The sequence below is a fragment of the Aethalodelphis obliquidens genome, unplaced genomic scaffold, assembly GCF_003676395.1.
Source record: "Aethalodelphis obliquidens isolate GAN/ISIS:26980383/991018 unplaced genomic scaffold, ASM367639v1 scaffold85, whole genome shotgun sequence".
NCBI classification, from domain to species: Eukaryota; Metazoa; Chordata; class Mammalia; order Artiodactyla; family Delphinidae; genus Aethalodelphis; species Aethalodelphis obliquidens.
This window is the reverse complement of record NW_020838029.1, coordinates 5,654,996-5,673,393: the sequence shown is the minus strand read 5'-3', so window position 1 is coordinate 5,673,393 and position 18,398 is coordinate 5,654,996.

The following is an 18,398-nucleotide window of genomic DNA, read 5'->3' as shown; positions in this document are numbered from 1 at the left end:
GTCAGCTTCTGAAAATTTGTAAATTTTTGTAATTTCTTTTCTCATTCTAAATAAATGTTTACTTTTATACCCCCCAAAAGTTTATAAACTAATTGGGTAACTCAGACATGTAAACAATTAATAACGATTTTACAGATGCAAAGATGGAAGTGTGGGGATTTCCCTGGCAGTCCAGTGGTTAAGACACTGAGCTTCCACTACAAGAAGCATGGGTTCAACCCCTGATTGGAGAACTAAGATCCCACATGCTGTGAGGTATGGCCAAAAGGAAAAAAAAAAAAAGATGGAAGTGTGTATGGGATGAAGTGGGTGCACAGACGACAGAGTAGTGGTTAGGAAAAGCTTCAGCTTGGAAATAGTACTTGCTCAGAGCCTTTACGGGGTGAAATGGCAGGGTAGGGAAGGGCATTCCAATTATAAAGAGCAGTGTGTGCAAAGGCATGGAGGAATGAAACCACATTATTCATCCAGGGAACTCTAATTCAATGTGGCTAGAGAATACAAATGGAATCTTCCATAGACGGGGACCAGATAACCAAAGGCTTTGTGTGCCATCCTAGAGACCAGATTTTTTTTTAGTCGAAATATAGTTGATGTACAATATTATATTAGTTTCAGGTGTACTACATAATGATTTTCCATTTGCATACATTATAAAATGAACACCATGATAAGTCTAGTAACCATGTCCCCATACTAAGTTATTAGAGTATTACTGACCATACTCCTTATGCTGTATATCACATACCCATGACTTATTTATTATACACCTGGAGGATTTTACCTCTTAATCACTTTCACCTATTTTTCCCACCCCCCTCCCTTCTGGCAACCACTTGTTTGTTCTTTATGTTTGACCCCATTTTCATTTTGTTTTGCTTGTTTGTTTTGCTTTTTAGAGTCCACATATAAGTGACATCAGGCAGTATTTGTTATACTTAGCATAATATCCCCTAGATCCATCCATGTTGTTGCAAATGACAAGATTTCATTTTTTAATGCTGAGTAATATTCCATTGTATATATATATACCACATCTTCTTTATCCATTTGACTATTTTTTTTTTTTAACATCTTTATTGGGGTATAATTGCTTTACAATGGTGTGTTAGTTTCTGCTTTATAACAAAGTGAATCAGTCATCCATAAACATATGTTCCCATATGTCTTCCCTGTTGCGTCTCCCTCCCTCCCACCCTCCCCATCCCACCCCTCCAGGCTGTCACAAAGCACCGAGCCAATATCCCTGTGCCATGCGGCTACTTCCCACTAGCTATCTACCTTACTGCGTTTGTTAGTGTGTATATGCCCATGACTCTCTCTCGCCCTGTCACAACACGTAGGTTGCTTCCGTATCTGGGCTATGGTAAATAATGTTGCAATGAACATTGGAGTAAATACATCTTTCCGAATTAGTGTTTTTGTTTTCTTTGTACATATACCTGAAAGTGGACTCACTGGATCATGTGGCAGTTCTATTTATAATTTTGTGAGGAACTGCCATACTGTTTTCCATAATGACCACATCAATTTACATTCCCACCAACAGTGAACGAGGGTCCTCTTTTCTGTTATTTGTTGTCTTTTTGATGATAGCCATTCTGACATGCGTGAGGTGGTACCTCTTTGTGGTTTTGATTTGCATTCCTCTAATAATTAGCAACATGGAGCATCTTTTCATGTGACTGTTAGCCATCTGTATGTCTTGTTTGGAAAAATGTCTATTCAGGTCTTCTGCCCATTTTTTTTTTTTTGCGGTACGCGGGCGTCTCACTGTTGTGGCCTCTCCCGTTGCGGAGCACAGGCTCCGGACACACAGGCCCAGCGGCCACAGCTCATGGGCCCAGCCGCTCCGTGGCATGTGGGATCCCCCCGGACCGGGGCACGAACCCGTGTCCCCTGCATCGGCAGGCAGACTCTCAACCACTGCGCCACCAGGGAAGCCCTACCTTAAACTCTTAACTGGGTAGATTGCTTATATCCAATCTGTTTATTTCTTTTTCAGAGGTTTAGTTTTGTTCCTTCGTTTGGAATATATTCTTCTGTCTCCTCATTTTACCTAATTCTCTGTGTTCATTTCTATATATTAGGTAGGCAGGTTACATTTTATGATCCTGGAGAATTGGCCTTATGTAGGAGATATCCTATGGGGCCCAGCAACACACTCCTCTCTGGTCACCAGAGGTATATGCTCTAGGGGTGCCCCCATGTGGACTGTGAGGGCCTTTCTGTTGTGGTGGGGTCAACTACTGTGGGTAGGCTTTTAGGTGGGGCTGGTCTCTGGCCCAGTTTGCTGCTAAGTCCTGCTTCAGTGCAGTGGCTGCTGGCATGCTGATGGGGAGAACTGGGTCTCATGGTGGCTGGCTGACGGACCAGTGGGGGCCAGCTAAAGATTTTCTCATTTAAGCAATGAGAGTCATGGAAGTATTTTAGGCAGGAATAACATGATACCCCCACAATGACAATATGAAAGATGTATTAGAAAGGCAGATGAGACTGTAGGCAGGGAAAAAGTTAATCTTGATGAAATAGGAAGCTGAAATAAGCTAAGCCAGTAGCAGTAAGAATGGGCATAGAGCATTGACTCCAGAGATGTCATAGGGCTAGACTGCATAGGACCTGCTTTCTGATTGGAATAAATTAGTCAGAGAAAGGGAAGAGCTATGGGTGACTCTTAGGTTTCTGGGTTGGATAAGCAGCCTCTGAAGCAAAGAGAATTTCAGAAGATGACACGGATTCAAGCCTTTCCTACTCCTTTGGAGGTACCCTTTGAAGCAGATCAACTCTACTAACAAGCCACAGCAGTGTTGTGCACTACTGTCTTGTCCTTCAGAACATAAGGCCACATCCATGTGTGTGGAACCAACAGACCAATGCACCAGCCATCTGTTTTCTAGAATTGTCTTAACAACCAATGGGACTCATCACATGATGGGTTCAGCCACAGCAATTAATATTGATTAGAAAGATGGCAAACATGAGCAGTTTGGCCATGCCTGTCATGGATCAGTATGCAGATCAAATATAGATATGGCCTCAATCACACCCTCACATCATTAATCATCATCCACTGCAAATTGTGAACATATTCACAAGCAAGGAGTGAAAAATACACATGTTTTAAAGTTGTGTGTCATGTCCCAGTAGATCTGCCTATATAAATTTGTCTTTGCACAGGTTGTCTCTTTAAGAAACTGGCATTGCAGCATTCTCTACCAGTTCTTACCAACAGGTATCTTTACAAAGGTCAGTGTATTGCTACAACTACCTAACAACTACCTGTACAATTACAACTACCTAATTCTTCATTCATTCACTTCTTTAGCGCTAGAAAAGTATTTTTTTAAAAAAGATCCCTAACATCAAGGACCTTTGGCTAGCTTTCAAATTAAGACACTCACCTATGGCAAACTAAACAGTGAAAGAGTTAAACAATACTACCAGAAAATTTATATGTTAGGTGTCAAATGAGAGCAAAAGACAGGAAGTACTAGGAGTTCACAGGAGGGAGAAATCCTCATGGGCTTGAGAGGTAATAGTACGTTTCATGGAGGAGGTGGAAATTGCTGTGGGACTTGAATAATGGGAAAGATTTGGGTAGGAAGTGAGGATAGCATACAAAATTTTGGTGGTATGAGTAAAACACTGGGGAAGCAAGTGGAACGAACATGGTATGTTTCAGGACAATCACGCTTGGCTAGTAAATGCACTACAAAAGCAGTGAGATACAGCTACCCTTTCATATCACAAATACTTAAGATATTTTAAAGTGTCAATAGGATATTCAAAGGCTTAAATCAATTTAGCAGTGCGAGAAGAAAATGTCTCAAATCAAAGGCAAGATTCCCAAAGCTTTACATCATCATTGTTCACAAAGTAACTATGCCTTTGAAAAAATGACAGAAACAATTGCTGTTCTCCTTGAATTTCAGAACTTCAGTATAAGAAAGGATAAAAATATGTCCATATTTAGGTGTCTATAAGTGAAGGTTAGTGTATTTTCATATTTCACCAAGTTCCTGACACATTTAAAGTACCTAGATGGCAAAAGAAAGTGTGTGGGCCCCTCTCCCAGAAGGATGTACTAGTTTCATTTACTATACATAAAATGATCTTTTCTATCTACTCTGTATGTGCATGCGACTTTTATTTTCCTAAAGGGTCAGGAGGGTAGAAAAAAAGACAAATTCAAAGAATGAGTGCTGGAAGAGGAAAAAGCATACATAGGAATTCAGTATACAAACAGGAAATATGTGTGTGTGTGCACGCATGAACATGTGTACACATGCTTACACTTTTTCTCTTGCACTGTCTTTTCTCCTCTATCACTCTCACTTTCTCTTTTTGACTTACTTTCTTTAGCTCAATTCAATCAACATATATATTAAGACTCTGTGTGCATTATATCATGCTATATTATGTTATGTGTTAAAGAGAGTATGAAAAGAATCCCTATCCTTCAGTGGATTATAAACTAAATCATACTTAATATTTAAATCACAATATAACATAATAGAGGAAATGCCAAAACGAGTGCCACTGACAAATTGAAATAGGAAGTGAGTTCAACAGTCTTTTGGAAGAAAGTGAAATCACTGTGGACTTGGAGTCACATACGATAGCTTCACCAAGGTAACATTTGAGCATCTAGATTCTAAATCATACTCAGTTGTACCTAAAGATCATATATGGAACATTTGTTTTTTTGTTTTTGTTTTTTTTTTAAACATCTTTATTGGAGTATAATTGCTTTACAATGGTGTGTTAGTTTCAGCTTCACAACAAAATGAATCAGTTATATATATACATATGTTCCCATATCTCTTCCCGCTTGCGTCTCCCTCCCTCCCACCCTCCCTATCCCACCCCTCCAGGCGGTCACAAAGCACCGAGCTGATCTCCCTGTGCTATGCGGCTGCTTCCCACTAGCTATCTACCTTACATTTGGTAGTGTATATATGTCCATACCTCTTTATCGCTTTGTCACCGTTTACACTTCCCCCTCCCCATAGCCTCAAGTCCATTCTCTAGTAAGTCTGTGTCTTTATTCCTGTTTCACCCCTAGGTTTTTCATGACATTTTTTTTTTAAATTCCATATATATGTGTTAGCATACGGTATTTGTCTCTCTCTTTCTGACTTACTTCACTCTGTATGACAGACTCTAGGTCTATCCACCTCATTACAAATAGCTCAATTTCGTCTCTTTTTATGGCTGAGTAATATTCCATTGTATATATGTGCCACATCTTCTTTATCCATTCATCCGATGATGGACACTTAGGTTGTTTCCATCTCTGGGCTATTGTAAATAGAGCTGCAATGAACATTTTGGTACATGACTCTTTTTGAATTATGGTTTTCTCAGGGTATATGCCCAGTAGTGGGATTGCTGGGTCATATGGTAGTTCTATTTGTAGCTTTTTAAGGAACCTCCATACTGTTCTCCACAGTGGCTGTATCAATTTACATTCCCACCAACAGTGTAAGAGGGTTCCCTTTTCTCCACACCCTCTCCAGCATTTATTGTTTCTAGATTTTTTGATGATAGCCATTCTGACTGGTGTGAGATGATATCTCATTGTAGTTTTGATTTGCATGCAGATTTCCCATCCCCAGAAAGTCTAATTTAGTAAGTCCAGAGCAGGGCCCAGAGGTCTGCATATTTAATAATTTCAGATGATTCCAATGAAGGTGTTCCTCAGAATACACTGTGAAACATTACCAGCTTGAAGAATAAATAGAATTTGAATAGGCTTGATAGACATTCTAGATGAGGGATGAAACTGGGATTCCGTGGGGGTCAGTAAAGTAAGTGAGGTTGCTGGAAGCAAAGTAGTGGGGGAAATGGTAGAATATAAAGCTAAAAAAGGCAGTGGGAGGACTTTCCTGGTGGTCCAGGGGTTAAGAATCCGCCTTCCAACGCAGGGGACGCGTGTTCGATCCCTGGTCAGGGAACTAAGATCCCACATGCCAGGGATGGCGGTGCGGGGCAACTAAGCCTTCGCACCACAACTACTGAGCCCACATGCTCTGGAGCCCACGCACCACGACTAGAGAGCCTGTGCACCGCAACTACTGAGCCCGTGTGCTCTGGAGCCTGCATACCACAACCAGAGAGAAGCCTTCATGTCACAACTAGAGAAGCCTATGTGCCACACTGAAGAGCCCGTGCACCACAACGAAAGATTTCCATATGCTGCAACGAAGATCCTGCATGCTGCAACTAAGACCTGATGTGGCCTAAATAAATAAATAAATAAAAGGGAGCGGGAAGAAAAATTATGAAGTAGCTCAACTGTCGTGCGAGAAAGTTTACATGTGACCCTTTAAATGGTGTAGAGCTAATGAAGGTTTATCTAGTAGGACCTTTTAGTAAGGGGAATTGACTGCACTGATCCATGCATGCTTACAATAATGCCAATGCCAAAAGAACAACCCTGGACTGTAGGGCTCCCAAAGGCTTGTCAGTAGACCAATGTGCGATCACAATCAAATTTCAAGTGGCCTGAGTTAAAATGAAAATAATCAAGACAATGTGGTGAGCTACAATTATTTACTTTTTTTTGGTGTTAACATATCCTCTTATGCTTAATTTATTAAATGTCCTTTGCAAAATATAAAGTAGGCAGTTGAGCATATGAAAAGATATTCAACATCATTAGCCATTAGGAAAATGTAAAATTAAAATTACTATGAATATTCAACCATACACCTATTAAAATGGCTAAAATTAGAAAAAGTAGTGACAGTACCAAGTGATGGCAAAGATGTGGACAAAGTGGTACTCTCATACATTGCTGGTGGAAAACAGTTTGGCAGTTTGCTACAAAGCAAAACATACACTTACCATATAAACCATACTCTTAGGTATTTATCCCAGAGACATGAAAACTTATGTTCACACAAAAACTTGTACATGCATGTTTATAGTAGCTCTATTCATAATCACCAAAACCCAGAAACAAACAAACATCCTTTGGTGTGTGTAGATAAACAAACTGTGGTATATCCATACCAAAGAATACTATTCAGCAAAAATGGAATGAGCTATTGACATAAGCAAAAAATAGATGAATCCCAAAGACATTATACTGAATGAAAGAAGCCAGTCTCGGAAGGCTACATGCTGTATTTATGCATTTACATATATTTATATAATATTCTCGAAAAGACAAAACTAGAGTGACAGAACAGATCAGTGATTGCTAGGGATAAGTGGAGAGAGATGAGTTATGACTACAAATAAGTAGTACAAAAGAGTTTTTTGGGGGCTTCCCTGGTGGCACAGTAGTTGAGAGTCCGCCTGCCGATGCAGGGGACATGGGTTCATGCCCCGGTCCGGGAAGATCCCACATGCCACGGAGCGGCTGGGCCCGTGAGCCATGGCCGCTGAGCCTGCGCGTCCGGAGCCTGTGCTCTGCAACGGGAGAGGCCACAACAGTGAGAGGCCCGCGTACCGCAAAAAAAAAAATAATAATAAAATAAAAGGTAAAAAAAAAAGAGTTTTTTTGAGGGAATGGAACTGTTCTGTATCTTGATTATGGTGATAGGTAAATTAATCTATACATGTACTAAAACTCATTGAATGGTCCAACCCCTCCCTACAAGAAAATTTTACTGTATGTTAATTTAAAAAATTAAATAGTATGCATTCATTCATCAGTTCCCCCAATATTTTGTAAATCATGCTTGTCCAACTGTCTGGTATGTCTGGCATAAGTCACTGAGGGGCAGATGTCTTTAAGAACCTTGCTCATTGGTGCTAGAAATGTACTTGTGTACTAAAAAGAGAAAGAACTCACATATGCAGCTGAGGACTTTTGTGCTCAAAGAAGAACCTAGAACAGCTCACTCTATAAGGATGGAGATGGAGCTCTACTTACAAATGTTCATGATGAGCAAACACATGCAAGCACCTCACGGACTTAAAACCGTTCAGAAGAAAACAAGCTTCCTATCTAGATTTTAGTGGCTAGAAAGCAAAAGAATGAGCTGAGGAAACTTGTTTGGCCTTATCTAACAAGGGTAATACTGTAGTTGCCAAATGAGCAGACTGCATTGTTAGATGTGGATGGCATTATGTTTGTTTTTTTCCATAAGTGTCATAAGATACTAAGAACAGATGATACTGATAAAGACTATGATGTTTTAAAGGCAAAAAAAAAAAAAAAAAAAAAAAAAAAATTTTCTCTTTTATTTTAAAAAAAAAAAAAAAAAAAAAAAAGAAATGTTACTCCTGTCTTGGATGTTGCAATAAGCACCAATAACTCTTATCACAATCCTGAGTTCCACTTCATTCTTCCAAATTCCATACACATGACTTAGGAATGGAAGGCTGATTCTCATATCAATCAAAACTCAGAGGTACCCAGTCCTCTTACTCTCATCAGCACCTGAACAAGCTACTTTAGTCTCTGCCACTCTCACATACTCAAAACTTTCTGCATTCTTCCTTCAATTTTGCAGTGAAGATTATAGGTCAAAATGAGGGAGCAATAACATTTGGGGCTGGTATCAATGGGTTCCAAAGCACTCTTTTTGCCTGGAATCTGAAGAGATCAAGATTTCCTTTCAGTACATTCAAGCAATTAATTAGACAAATGTTTCTGAGAACCTCCTGGATGCCCAGAATCTCCCAAATATTCTTGAGAGTCATATATTTAGTAAAATGGGGACAAACCTATATTCCTGTTCTCAACATTAACAAGTCAAGTGGGGGCAGGGGAATCACATTTTTGTTGTTTTCTAACATGGCAGTCCCTTCTCAACTTTTTAATTTTTCTTTCTGGTGACTGATGGAATTAACACAAACAATAACATTAAGAAAAAGTGGAACTTTCATGAACTATTTTTCCCTTTAGCCCTCTGTTTTCAAGGAAAGCTGCTCATTTAAATACTGTTTATTTGAAAACCTCTTCATTGAGCCTAGCTATTAATAAAGCAGACCATGTTTGAATTTCACAGACCTTGTCTCCTATATTAGTTATCTACTGCTGCTCAACCAATGACTTCAAAACTTGTGTCCTAAAACAACAAACATTTATTATCACATACAGTTTCTGGGTTCCAAAATTCAGGAGCAGCTTAGCTAAGTAGTTCTGGACTTGGGGTCCCTTTAAGGTTACAATCAAGAAGTCAGCTGGGGCTGCAGTCATCTGAAGACTTAACTGGGGCTGAAGGATTCTTCTAAGATGGTGTACTCACATGGCTATTGGCAGAAAGCCTCAGCTGTTTGCTGGCTATTCATAGGAAACCTCAATTCTAGGCTCTCCATGGAATGCTTGAATACCCTCATGCCATGGCACTGGTTTCCTCCAGTCCAAAAGGGAGCAAGGTGGAAGTCTCAATGTTTTTTATGACCTCACCTTGAAAGTCACACTCCATCATTTCTACAATGTCCTCACAGATCAGCCCTAGTCCTTGTGTGAAGGAACAAAAACAAATGCATTAATATACCAGGAAATAGGGCTAAATAGGGGCCATCTTGGAAGCTGGCTAATACTACCCCAGACCAAGAAAAGAGTTTTATAACTTCTCAAACTAAATAATATAATATCAAGGCCAAAGGCTATCCAATTAACCCTGGCAAAAGAAGACTAATATGGATACGACACCTAAGGTTGCTAATTGTTCTTTCTCATTAGTGTGTCAAGTATTTGACAGATAAAGCCTTGTACAGGTAAGGTTGATGCTATAATTAGGCACCAGGAGACAAAAGCATGTCAAAGAGAAAAGTGAAGAATACGTATCCTGAAAATCCACAAATGAGCAGAGACCAATTTCACTGGTTTTCCAATTAGCCAAATGTATGAAAAATGTATACAAAAATGACAGATCTCTGTGTTAAAAAGACCATCACTAAAACCAACAGTAACAAAACTAGATGTGAAAGGTTATCCACAATTAAATGGTCGTATAAGCAAAGTCTCTGTTTCAAATTAAAGGGGTAAACTGAAAATGTATTTTCCTATTCAACTGTGTTTGAACTAGAGCTACTCTAATATATGAACGTGCTTGAGTATGTCTGGAGTTTCTGGAAAAATAACTATAGGTGAATATGCTCTGCATGCTATTTTATGAGACCCATGAAAAGCCAAGTTTATGAGGTTACCAACTGGTGATAATTAGTTATTTTCCTTTCCCTCATTTCCTTCTTCTCAACTCATCAAGACTTTAATTACACATTCCATGAGAATCAAATTTAGGCCTGAAGAGGAGAAATGTACTTATGCTGAGGTCACTCCTGGGAAACAATGAGTGGAACTAGGCTGTAGCTGATACCAATTATGTCAGGTGGCAGTGGGAAAGAACTCACTGGTCATCATTACAGCAGGTTTCATCATCCTCATTTCATGCCATTTTTATATAGGATTGTATGAATTGTGCTTGTGGGACTTGGGAGACAAAAGCAGATGTGGAGTGTTCTAAGCAAATGTCTGCAAAGGGAAAATATATGCAAGTGGTGGCCAAAGTTTGCAGAGATCCAGCCTAAAACCTTTGAGAGATGGAGCCCCACACTACAGAATTTGTTCTGCTGCGTCTAGGAGGTCTGGGCTTGTGACAGTTAGGTAGGCTGATACATTTTTTCCAATGTACCTTAAAGCTGAGGTATAAGGGATAGGCACACAACACTTAAAGAGTACTGGGTGGTTCTGCCAAAGCAGAGAAAACTCACCAGGATTGGGAGCATAACTCTGCACCAGAAACTCAAACACCTTGATTTCTATTAGAAGATCAACACAACAGCAGACTTAGGAAAGCTCCTTTATTTCCTGGCACTTATATAAAAGAGGCTAATCAAAAGTCCATTTGAATTTTTCAGAAGTCAGAAAATAGTGATACTAATCAATAAGTTTTTTCAGAGTCTATCTTTCAAAGACATGAGAATATTTGAGGTTTTCTCATCCTCTCTTCAAATTTTCCATCTTGACTGGGCCAAAACCGGACCAGAGATCTGTTCTTGGTGCCTAAGAACCATAAAAGGCTAGGTTAAAAATTCACTATAAATTACATTTCTTTCTCATTTTATTTTATTCTCCCCCCTCATTTTTAAGGGTATTATCTCATTTATACTCTGCTTCATTTTAATGAAGTCTTCATAATCCCATTCCATATATATGATACTTTTTGGCTTACAAAGTATTTATCTGAGGTAAGGAAGGCAAGTCTCATCATCCCCATTTTACAGATAAGGCAACTGACTTCCCAGCTAATAGAGAGCAAAGTCAGGATGGAAAAATAATGATCCATTAACTCCAAATCTAGTGTTCTTTCCACTCTACTGCACTGACTGAGAAATATTTTATATAATAAAATAAAAGGTATAGTGAATATCTCTCAAGAGGGAAATGGTCAAATAGAAGAGAATGAAGACAACCTATTTAAAATTCAAGTGTCTGTGAAAGTATTAAATTAGCAAAGTTGGACTGTTGATGGATTGCCAGGATGGTGTGAAGAGATTTTATCTTAATTTTTTAGAGGAAATTATATTATTTTTGTTCATTTAGTTTTATCAAATGTATTTTACTACTCCATAAGCTCCTTTAAGGCACTTTTCTCATTATATGTATCTTTGTATCCCTCACCTTACAATCTCCACCCTTGAACAAGATAGATGCTTAGTAAACAAGCTGTTCAAAGAAATTAATTCATCTACATAGGGATGGTAAAAAATTTTTTCTTCTTCTCATAGTCAGAGAAGCAGAATAACAAGACTGAAAGAATCTTGTGGAAAACCTGTTCTTTTCATTGCCTTTAGGTGGGATTACACTCAGCACAGTCCAGACTAAAAAGCAATCATCTAGGTCTCTTGTTACTATGAGCTCTCATGGGTAAGAGATGCTACAGCTCTTTTTGTCACAAATTCATTGCTTTTAAAACTGTCATTTCCAAAAGTTGATTTCTATAATTCTATAATTTACTATAATTTAGATTCCTTAATTCTTATTCAGCTTCCAATGGAGACAATAAAGTAGAATTATTCTACCTGAGAAAGAAAATGAGTTTCCTTAGTGTTTCTCCACTAATACTGTATCCCAGCTCTCCTAAACCTCTCCAAATACTCCACGTTCAAGACAAAATTTGGAGCACAAATCTTGGCATGCTAACAAGGATTTTTGAAATTCCTATTGCTGTTTTTTAGCGCTATTATCCACAGTAATAAGGCTAATCCATTGACATTTCTTGTAGTCAACTAGACTCCTAACATACATTATTTGTTTTTATTTGGAAAATAATACAAACATGTTAAAATTCAGGAAAAACTAGCTGAGCCCACCATGTCTGTAGAAAATTCCTTTTATTGTGCATATATATATATATATATATATATATATATATATACACACATTTCACCATAGCATACACACCTTTCTCACTTATCCTAACAAAAATATCTATGTTTTGGCATAATATTCCTGCTATCTACAATAACTGTAAAATACTATATTGAATTTAATAAAACAATCCATGTTATTGTTTTTCCTATTTTTGGACATCTTAGGTTATTTTCTACATTTTTTTTGACAATGTTTCACTCGTTTTGTTCATTCATTCATTTATTTAACAAATATTTATTGGGTTCCACCATATGCCAGGCACTGTTCTATGCTCTGGACACACTAAGGTAAACAAGATAAGCAGGAACCCTGTTTTCATTCTAGTACAGGAAGACTGACAGAAAATAAACAAGGAAATTAATTAAACATGATAATTTCTATGAGGGAAATAAGCAGAAATGAATAGGTTTGTTCTGAGGAGGTATTCTGTGAGCCAAGACCTATAAGAGGAGTGATCTCTCCCACCAGTCATGAATAAGCTTGGTAAAGAGTTTTCCAGGCAGGAAGATCATGTGCAAAGCCTGAATTAGGAACAAGCTTGGCGAGTTTAAGGAAAAGAGAGAAAAGGCCAGTGTGACTGGAGCATAGTTAAATTCAGAGGAGCATAGCACCCCATGAGATTCTAGAGGCAGATGGGAACCTAGAGTTGACGCTAGGGAGGTTGAAAATTATTCCAACTGCAGAGAGTAGCTACTGAAAAATTTTAGGCAAGGGATAGATAAGTAAACACAGCAGATTAAATGTTATCATATCTCCCTTGTTTTTTTTATAATACTTGTTAACATACTGCAGCAGAGTTTGGGAAACATTGATATAGAGGGTTGGCACATTCTAACACTGAAATACTAGTTTTAGGCTCATAACCAGTTAGATCACATGTTGCTCCCCAACCCTAGCTAATAATGCCATTCTTCAACTAATTCATCATCTGACTGATGAACTCTTCTTGATGCCAGAGTTGACTTCCCCTCATAGAGTTCTTTGTCAGTAGCAAATATTCGTGGGATACTCTCTAAAAGGTAAAGGGAAAACTTACATAGATGGTCATGAAGAGCATATAGACAACTGAGTATTGAACAGAATATCTTCAAAAGGAAATACATACTATTCTTCTGACTAGGCAAAGGAATAAATTCATATTGTGATGTGACAAGTTAAAGCCAAGTAGCCTAGTACTTTTAGGCAAAGGGTGCATGATCTTTGTCTCAATTAGTTAGGTGATGCCATGTGATAAAATGAGCATATAGGATTTCAGGAGCTTCCTGGATGAATGAATGGAAGAGGCTGGGGTATTTAGGGTAGTAAGTTCCAAGCCCAAGTTATAGTTTTTGGAAAGGTTCAACAGTGGATGTAGATTTAAAAGATGAAGGGGATAAATAGATCCATTCACTAAGAGGGGTGGACAGATGATGAATAGAAGCAAAAGGAAATGAACATGTCTGAAGTGGCCTGGTGAGTAGCTTTGAGGCCATTTGGACCTAATCTCTATAAACGAAAAGTAACTTTCTGCCTGTTTGTACCCATACTATTGAAAACAGCTGGATAGAAATTCAACAATTTAACAAAATTGATATAGTCTGACTTAAAATATAGGCCAGGATGCATCTCATTTAAAATGTTGATGTACAACACATGGAATATAGCCAATATTTTATAATAACTATAAATGGAGTATAACCTGTAAAAATTGTGAGTCACTATATTGCACACCTGTAACTTTTATAATATTATACATCAACTATACTTTAATAAAAAAATAAAATGCTGACTAGTTGGATTCATAAATTTACATTTTGTGTATCTGTCATAATATGGATAGGAGGGGGTTTCTAAATATTTACAATACAGGACAATTTTTTTATTGTGGAGACTCAAGAAATTAGACGAAGAAAATGCCATTTTTAAATGAACAAATCTGGATTGGCAAACACTAAAAGCAAATGAGAATTTTGAGAATCTGAAAGTTAGTCTAAAAAGAATAATCATTTAATGGCCAAACATGAGAGACAGGAAGTTTTGAGGGAAAATGAAAGAGATGTACGATGTGAAGATCATTTGGTAGTTGACTGGAAAAGTAGTATGCTCTTTCAAGGGCAACTGATGTGTAAGGAATGTTTGATCACCCAAAGTGCAAGAGAGCATCCTCTACTAGAGTAGATAAAACAGAGTTCCACTAAGAGGTTTACTGAAAGGGAAACCCTATCTTTTACCATAAAGTAGACTCTGAAGTTCAACATGAGGAGATACGTGGCTATCAAAGGCTATCCTCGGGCTTCCCTGGTGGCGCAGTGGTTGAGGGTCTGCCTGCTGATGCAGGGGACGCGGGTTCGTGCCCTGGTCCGGGAGGATTCCACATGCCGCAGAGCGGCTGGGCCCGTGAGCCATGGCCGCTGAGCCTGCGCGTCCGGAGCCTGTGCTCTGCAACGGGAGACGCCACAACAGTGAGAGGCCCGCATACCGCAAAAAAGAAAAAAAAAAAAAAAAAGAAAAAGGCTATCCTCCTTACAGTGTTGAGATACTACAGCAGAGAAAGCAAACAGTGATTTCAAAGAGGAGCCCCAAAGGAATCCAACATCTGTTTAATGTCTGAATGTGTCACCATTGTTAAGCTCTAAAATAAAAAGGTCAGCTTAAACATGAAATAGTAAGATCAGATTGGGATCTGTTCCTGAGTTCTCAGGTCCCCTTGAAAGCTTAATTCGAAGAACAACATATGGAATTCACACAGCACTGGGTTCTACCAAAGCACATTTCAACAGGGTAAGGTGCCATAGACACAATTCCCTTTGATGACCCCTTTGTTTTCAAAAATCGGCATTTCCTGGTGAGTGGGTATCTCCATGACTATTCATAAATCACAAGGGCAGGCACTTTGAATTGTAGCAATTGACTTTCAATTGAGCTACTTGTCACACAGACAACTCTCTGTAGCATGTCATAGAGTGAGTAGAAACAGGGATTTATTCGTATGTGCCTTGTGGAATAGAAAGAGAAACATGGTCTTTTAAAAAGCTGTGTTACAATTATAAAAAATTATTACAACTCCATTTTTTAAATTGTTTTCTATGAGGCTTCATTTGATTCTGGTTTGTGAGTCTCTTAAGCAGTGCCAGATAGTTCAGCTAGTCTTTAACACAATGAAAAGTCATCATCCCATGGAACAATGAAAACAAAAGGATCTGGGACAAAAACAAGAAGATAGGTTTTGTGTCAGTGACACAGGGTTGTGTTGCAGCACCATGGACTGACTAGAAATAAGGAATGGAGAATTGGAGTGGGCCATAAATCTGATTGTAGTCTTTGATTCAACTGTGCACACTTACCTTTAGACTGTTATCCAGACTTTATTTTTCCAGTTTGCTGATGAGGTATATCAGACACATTATCAAACTTGCTAAAGAAAAGATGGCAGGTATCCAATTAGAGCACTAAGAAAATAGCTTATCTAGCCAGTTAATTTTGGAGGGTATTCTAAAACAGAATTTTCCAAACTGTGCTCTGAGAAAAACTAGTGTCTCATAAGATACTAATAGTTGACATATAATAAAAGAACTCCTCATCAAGGAAGTTTGAAAATAATGGGTAAAATAAAGGTAAACAACAGGTATTTTTACTGTTTTTAATATGTTAATGTGGTGTTCTCCAAACTTCTTTGGCTATGAGATCATCTATTCCTTTCAAGCAAATTATTCATATCTTATGTTACACTGGGGTTTAGGACCCCAGTTTGAGTAAAGCTACTCTACATATGTATGCATTCAAGGCCTCAGAATATTTCACCAAAGGCTGGCATTTAGGAAACAAATACCCAGTTAGCCACCTGATCATTTCTGCAAGCTTATTTCATATCAATACTGTCCTACTCAGTATTTTAAGCAAAATTTCCATGGGATACACAAAAGATACACTATCAGTTGTCATACTTTTAATATTTTTAGTGGTTAAAATTCACTTATGATGTTACACAAGTATTACTTTTCCCTAAATTCATTTCTTCCTTCCTTTCTTTTTGATTTTCAAAGGCAATCTTACATGGCAGTTATGCAAATAATTTTTATGAAACTTTAATATTTTGAGGTTTTTGCATAATTGGGTTATTTTTGTCAGCTTCTAGGATTTCTCATACTTGGAGCTAACAGCCACAATTACAACATATACAACATGTGGCTAAGTTGCCTAATAAATCATTACCTCATCAGCAGCCGGTATTCTGGAATTTAGAAGAAAACCACAAATTTTGCTGAATACTGCTTTGTGGCTTTCAAAGGATTAGAATTCAAGGCTCATATTAGCAGGTGTGTACATGAACAGCTTTTTGTCTTTGGGAGGAAACAAGGAGCCATTCTGGCTTTGAATAATTCACTTAAAATTGAAGTAAATTCAAGAAGTCATTTATTGATAGAAACCATTTTGTCCAAGGCAATTTATGCCATATCACTCAAGAAAAATATTTTCAAGATAAATAGGAAAAAAATGTATTGGGAAGAAGCAAAATGAAAAGATAGGAATAAAGAACACAGAGGTAATAGGAGCAGGAAGTCTAGGACTAATAGAAAAATATGCATCTTACTGTCAGTAAAAAACTGATCAAAACGTCTGCCCAAAATACATTAGGTCATACTGTCGAATATAGAAAATAAAGTAGTGGCAAACTATAACACACGGTCATTGCAAACTGAAATGTTTTGATAAAAAGATGTACTTTTGGAGAATTTATGCAAAGAGAAATGTGGCTTGATGCTAGTAGCACCCACATATAACATATTTAAACATATTTAAAGATATAATGACATTATCTTCAAGGATCATTAAAATTAAGAGGAGAAACTGAAAGAAACAGGACTAGTGAGCACTGTAGTAAGGACAGGCCAAGGCAAGGAGGTGTAGCTTCACTAGACCCTGGGGAAGAAAGTGCCATAAAGATCATTTCCATAGTGGTTTGACAAGCAGGTGCTACTATAATGTATCAGGTGTTTCTATTTCTGATTCCATCAGTTAAGTAATTAAGTTATGGCAAATCACTGGATAAAGCCCAAGTAAGCAAGCACTCACATATACCTTTGCAAACAACCATCTGTTATGGTCATGATTTATTCTTAAATATAGCACACAAAATTTTAATTGCAATAACATTTGTTCCCATGAATGTTTGAATTCTTGCATTTACATTTTAGAAAACCTATCATCGAAAGCAGTGTCAGAAAATAGATCACTTTGTGACACATAATAAAAATTGAAAAATTATCAATCCTGGACATCCAAATACCTGATTTTGGGTGGTGGAGAAGGGCAGAATATCTCAGAGCAAGGACCTTCAAGCCCCAGAACAGTGTTAACATAACACAAAACCCAACCTGTGAGAGAGGGTCTTCTTCTATCCACATAACAAAGATTGACCAAGTTCTTACTTTATGTTATGCAAGGTGCGGTGCTGGGAACTAGGGATTTACCTATGAATAAGAAGACAAGGTTCGTGCCTTCATGGGGCTTATATTTGAGCAGAGAAAGACAGAAAAAAGCAAGCAAGGGAATTACAGAGTATAATCATTTCTCTGAAGGAAATAAACATGGTGATATGATAGAGAGTAATGGGGGATGGTGATGTAGGGGTAGGGATGGAATTTTAAATAGAATGGTCTGGGAAGGCGTTTCTAAAGTGATGGCATTTGAGCTGAGATATGAGTGATAAAAATAGCACTGTTATTTGAAGCTCTATCTAGGGGAAGAATACTCTAGGCAGAGCAAACAGAAAGAGCTAAAGAGAACACTGGCTGTCACTGAATAACATGGTATAACAATCTAAAAAGGTAAGGAAGACTTTCATTGATGGGTTAATGAAAATTTTGATATAACAGGTAACATGGCTACCATTCAATGCCTTTCCATCTTTAACTGAATCACAGAAGGATGTTATGTGGTGCTCCAAGGACAATGGTGCTTCAAGGACAAAAGATGACCCTGTCTGAAAAAGTTTCAGCGTTACAACCCCTACCAGATGCTTAATCTCCCTCCTCACCATGTTGAGATGGCTATGAAATTCCTGAGCCCACCTGGGCGA